General features: G+C 42.0%; 1 pseudogene; it reads right to left on the bottom strand.

Moving 5' to 3' along the window:
• Nucleotides 1-2,468: 2,468 nt before the first annotated feature.
• LOC138428486 (protein maestro pseudogene) lies at nt 2,469-3,217 on the bottom strand (annotated as a pseudogene).
• Nucleotides 3,218-6,374: the final 3,157 nt, after the last annotated feature.

The following is a 6,374-nucleotide window of genomic DNA, read 5'->3' as shown; positions in this document are numbered from 1 at the left end:
TATAAAATAAACTACAAGGATATATTTGACAATAGAGGGAATATAGCCAATATTTTATAATAAGTATAATTGGAATATAACCTTTAAAATTGTGAATTACTGCACTGTACACCTATTTATAATTTATGTTGTACAGCAGCTATACTTCAATTTAAAAAAGAGCCAAGATATGTAAACAATCTAAGTGTTCACCAACTGATTAACAGATATAAAAATATCATGTGTGTGTGTGTATATATATATCTTTATTATGGCTGAACAATGGTATATTATTCAGCCATAATAAAGAAGAAAAAATGAAATACATATATAGAGAGAGATAGATTTCCTTATACTACATTATTTCATTTGATCCTAGTAACTCTGAAAGATAAACAGAAGCAATGTTGAGTATTTCCCTGTTAAAAGTAAAGGAACTAAGAGTGAAATAAATCAAATGACTCGTGCAGGGTCCCACAGCTAGCGTCAGTATAAGACACGGAGCCAGACCATCAGGGTCAATATGACTCTGCTTGTATGTTTTCTCTTATGACTTCAAGCAACCACAGGAGTAACTGTTTTACGTACATTTACAAAGTAGTTGCTAATTCTCTGCTATCTTAGTAATATCATCCTTGAGTATGATACCCACACTGCAAAATAATTGCCCCCAAAGATATCCCTGTCATAATCCTTAGAATTTGTGAATATGTTAAGGTTACAGGACAAATGGAAATTAAGGTTGCTATGCAGCTGACCTTAAAGTTTCAGAGATCATGCAAATTCAGTGAATGAACCCGGTGAAATCATAAGAATACTTAAAAGTGAAAGAGGAAGGCAGAAAAAGACAATCAGAGGGCAGATGTAGCTGTGGGAAAATAGATCCAATGTCATTGGCCCTGAAGAAGTTGGAAGGAAACCACCAACCAAGGGATATGCACAACCTCTAGAAGCTGGACAAGGCAAAGAAACAGATTCTCCCCTAAAACCTCCAGAAATGGACCTAGCCCTACCAACACCTTGATTTTAACCAGTTAGACTCATGTTGGACTTTATCTATAGAACTATAAGATAAATTTGTGCTGCAGAGTTGGTGTTAATTTGTTACTGCAGCAATAATGATCAAATACATAGACCTTATTACTTTACAATGGCCAATGTTTTACTTCTTGTTCAAATATCTGAGGTCAGCGAGTCAGCTGTGGCTCTGATAGGTTCTGTTCGGTTCTTCTCTGTTAGTTTTCTCATTTTGGAACCCAGTTCAAAGACAACTACTCTCTGGGTCATGTTCTTTTAAAGTAAAGGGTGGGCATAAAAGAAACAAAACCAACACTAAATGAGCATATTTGAAGATGTGCTCTGATGTGGCATTCAGTTGGCCCTTGTATGGTAGACCCAGAAACCATGGATAGAGGTGGCCAACTGTATTAATACTACGCATTTGATACAAAGAACTTGAGCATCCTTGGATTTTGATATCTGAGGGAGTCCTGGAACCAAGTCCTAGTGGATACAAAGGGACGACTGAATATCACACCTGCTCACATTCCATCGGCCAAAACAAATCACATGGCCAAACCAAAAGCAATAGAATGAGAAAGATATGGCTTACTCAGCAGAAATGAAAGGAAAATGTAATTGGTGAATATATAATATGTCACAGACATAAAGAAAAATGTCTGAATTTTCCCATTTACCTTTTCCTAAGCTAAAGAAGGGGCTTCTCAGGTGGCTCGGTGGGTAAAGAATCCACTCCAGTGTTCTTACCTGGAGAATCCCGTGGACAGAGGAGCCTGGTGGGCTATAGTCCACAGAGCGGCAAAGAGTCAGACACAGCTGAAGCGACTGAGAGAACACACACTCGTGCACACACATACACACACAAAGCTAAAGAAGGTTAAAATAATGTGTTCTGGTGACTTTTTTTTTTTTTCAATTTTTTTTTCTCTTTATTAACTCTTGTTTGGAATGATCTTGGAGGCACTGACTGTCAAAGATGATGAGCAGCTAGAAATTGCCCTCCACACTAAATTTTGGTAACTTAGCCAACTTTAAATAGCTCTTGCCAGAAAAAGGTTTTAATAGCAAATGGCAAAGGATCAATAGCAGATTAAAAAAAAAAAAAAAAAAAACTTCAGGTAATATTCTCCTGAGCCTTAAAAATTAAAAAGAAAGGTTGGTGACAGAGATATCCTTAATAAGAAAAACACTGAGAACAAAAGCCACATGTACTTTAAATGTTTTAAAGAAAGGATGCACTTTATCATCAAATATGTATGGAAGAAAATGAGACATAAGCTGTTTAGAATTTACTTTGGGTACAATTATACAGTTCCATGGTCTTATGTTTGCCATCAATTGGTCTCCCAACATCCCATTTTCTATCATAGTCACCAGAGGCAACAGAGCCTCCAAAGGGTTAAAAGAGGGGGACTATCAGCCCCCAGCCATGCGCTCAGTTCACTGGACCAACCTCCCTGCCTCTGTGTTTACAGGATTTTATTTGCATAGAAGAACTGCAGGAGCTCTGGATGGTAGGGGCTCAGCTGCTGGCAGAGTTTAGGGTTCCTTTGACCCTCCTCCTTCTGGAAACTGTAGTCCTTGCTTTGTCTCAGATACAGAGAACAGGCTCAAAAAGTTGTTTTGCAAGCCTTGGCCACCTGGGGATTCCTGTCCTGTAAGTGGGACAGGAGGGAGGCCCGAGTCAGATTCACCTGACGGGTGAAGAACCTCCTCCATTTCTGTCCAGCAAGGGTAAACAGTTGTCCAAATAAGACAAAGGTCAAGTATCTCAGGCTGTCATTCTTGTCCTCAAGCAAAGCCCTGGTCTGGAGGGTGATGTCTATGAAGAAGGCGCTCAGGCCTTTCCCATGCATCTTGCCCAGGATGATGCTGTCAGGATCTTCAAGCTCTGGTGGATGACTTCAGAACTCACCGTGTCATACAGACCATGCACCAGCAGGTCTAGAACAATCTTCTTATACTTTCTTGCCTTGTCCAGGGTCTCACAGGTCATGATTCCCAGGCCTCTCATCACCATATAAGACTTTTTAACACTGGGGTCCCAGGCTGTCTCTGCCAAGATGAAAAACACATTCCTCAGAGGTTCCTGCTTCTGGAGCCTCAGATTCCAAGAGACCTTGGGAAAGAAAGACATCATTGATGTCCTTTTCTTCTTGGGCTGGGTGGCGGGGCTGGGAGGGGGCTGGCCCCGTATTCCTCTCCTTGTTTGGTCCATGGAATTGTGGTCACGTGGAGATGTGGCGGGTGTGGTCAGAGCACAGGTGGCGCGCAGAGCTGCTGTTCTCCGGGTAGCAGCCAGATGGGATGACTCGGCTCAATTTTCTCAGCTGTGAATTCCTGAGCAGGGTGATGAGGCTTCTTCCTTGGAACTCATCCTAGTGAAAGAAGCGATCACTTCCAGGAACATCGCTGTCCTTTAAACAAGCTTGGGGCTGGCCGTCAGTTGCATTTTGCCCTTGAAGATGAGACATAGAGCAGATTGGCGTTTTATCACGAGTGGGAAATACGTAAGTGAAGTCGTTCAGTAGTGTCTGACTCTTTGTGACCCCACGGACTGTAGCCCACAAGGCTCCTCTGTCTACAGGATTCTCCAGGCAAGAGTACTGGAGTAGGTTGCCATTTCCTTCTCCAGAGGATCTTCCCAACCCAGGGATCGAACCCAGGTTTCCTGCATTGTAGGCAGACGCTCTACTGTCTGAGCCACCAGAGAAGTCCCTAATAAGACCTTTTTTGGCTATCTGCCCCTGATAGTTGCTAGAGATTCGTTACAGGCCGTGTTGTTTTAAAAACTGAAAATTCTCATGTTAGTTTCCTGTTTCTCCAAGGGCCCAGGAAAAGAGCCTCTGGTGACTATTTTTAATGATTCCTCAGAGACAAAATGTGACTGTTTTTAACAGAAAAATAGTACAAAAAGATTGCTAGCTACACATGCTTTTATAATTCTGGCTTCCGGATTAAAGTGAACCTACATGTGAATATGGTTCTGCACTTAAACTTCCTCTCCCTCTACATAATTTTCACTCAACACATATTCCTCTGCCAGGTACTGCTGTAAACACAGGATAGAGTATCTTGCTGCAGAGAAGAATACAACAAATGAGGATAGGGCGAGGGGGAACTTATGAGGTTGATCCAAGGCAATGAGTGTTGCAAGTGTTAGTCACTCACAGTTGTTTCTGACTCTTTGCAGCCCTAAGGACGGTAGCCTGCCAGGCTCCTCTGTCCATGTAATCTCCCAGGCAAGACCACTGGAGTCGGTTGCCATAGTGAATTTAATGTGGTTTTATCTTTGACACCGGCTTCATGGCTTCCCTGGTGGCTTAGATAGTAAAGGGTCTGCCTGCAATGCAGGAGACCTGGGTTCAATCCCTGGGTGGGGAAGATCCCCTAGAGAAGGAAATGGCAACCCACTCCAGTATTCTTGCCTGGAGAATTCCATAGACTGAGGAGACTGGTGGGCTACAGTTCATGGGATCGCAAAGAGCTGGACACGACTGAGCGACTTCACTTTCACTTTCACGGTTTGTAGATTCCTTTTCATGGCCGTGCCTCTTTCCCTACACTAACCTGTAACATCAGGAACTCATGCCATCTGTCTGTCCAGGCCCATGACACTGCCCTACTCCACCCAGTCGTCTCTCAACATCTTACGCGCTCTAAAATCTCATTACTATTTTGTGCTACCAAACTAATCTGCCCTCTGCCCTCTGTGATAGTAGGACTTCCTGAAAACTTGTGAATAATTTTTAGTTGGTCTTTCCTCCAGTCTCCTCTTCACCACACTACATGTTCATCAGGACCCACTACTGGCAACATGGACCCCTAATGGGTCAGATCTATCTAGATAAAAGTGAAAACATGCTTTCTGAAAAGGATACACTTTAACTAACAAGTCTACCCACAGACATTGATTAAGCTTGCATTCTATTTGAAGTCCTATGAAATGAGCAGGGGATGCAAAGTCAAAGAAATGCAGCTCCTGGCTCTAGGAAGCTCACAGTCTTAGAGGGGAGACACCTACTAAACAAGCATGATCAGTACTGCAGGCCAGTGCAGGGCTGGCTTGCCTTCTGAGGCCTATCCATGTTCTCTTGGCCAGCACAGTGGTCAAGACCTGCAGCATGTAGTTCTCTGGATGCTGTGTCAGCTGGCTTTATGCTAGATTCAACCAAAGGAAGGTGCTGACTTATGATTGGAGGGCATGAAAAAGGGATGAAAAATTAATGACTGAAAACAGAGGCATGGAGAAATTAATAGCTTGCTAGGAGAACACAGTAGGTTATAAAGAACAAGTGAAAGCTTGAACCAATCAATAAAGAGAACTCTTTCCACTTCTTCTATGTTTAACACAGTCATCTAATACCACCAATTGCCACTTTGCAGAGATGTGAGGACATGGAACAGGGACAGACTGACAGGTAAGTTCTAAAGAGATATCCAGACCTAGAGAAGATCTTAGAACATGGCGAAAGGAGGACAGAAGCTGCAACTGTGAGATTTTCTGTGAGGTGTATTAAAGTAGTCAAAGAATGAGATAGAGGGAGGGAATTTGGGTAGAGGCAAAAATGGAAAAGATGGGGTAAGTTGGAAGGAAGTGGAAAATTCAAAGTTCTTAGGATTTATCCAGGGTAGAGGCAAGGAAGACTTGAGGAGGGGAAAACGCAAAAGAGGAGTGGTACCCAAATACTCCCAAGGTCCTCCTAAGAGCTGGGAGACACTATCAGCTTCACGCCCCAGGTAGAGCTCCTGGGAGCTCTTCATGTCATGCCCTTATGCTCACTGCCAACTCAGCTGTGGGACTCAGTTGCAGCTCAGACACTTCTCTATGAGTTTACATGTATTAACAGCCCTCATTGCAAATGGTGAACCTACAAAATAAAGCAAAGGCATTATGTGGGGTAACATAGAAACTAAAAAAACAACTAAGACTTTGCCTTTTTAGAGTTTAGGCATTAGTTGAAGAGGAACTATGAATTAAACACGGACAGAATAATAATTGCTTGTCTGTTTTTCAAATACTGGCATTGTTATAGTACCCTTGTCTTTTCTCATAGCCTTGCTTTTAATTTTCCCAGAGTATTTATTCTCCTCTCCACCTTTCTTCTTGGTCAGATGTTAGAAGTGGATATATCTATAGAAAAAAGGTAGTATTAAAAGCTTTTGCACAGCAAAGAAAATCTTTGAAAAGTGAAGACAAATCACTGAATGTGAGAAAAATATTTGCAACTGATATGACTGAAAAGGCACTAATAGCCAAAATACATAAACACCACATATAACTCAATAATAGCAACAAAAAGATCAATCAAAAATGGACAAGGATCCAAATAGATATTTCTCCAAAGAAAATAAATAGATGGTAAACAAGCACA

This window comes from Ovis canadensis, chromosome 23 (assembly GCF_042477335.2).
Source record: "Ovis canadensis isolate MfBH-ARS-UI-01 breed Bighorn chromosome 23, ARS-UI_OviCan_v2, whole genome shotgun sequence".
Lineage (NCBI taxonomy): Eukaryota > Metazoa > Chordata > Mammalia > Artiodactyla > Bovidae > Ovis > Ovis canadensis.
This window is presented reverse-complemented; position numbering and strand designations above follow the sequence as displayed.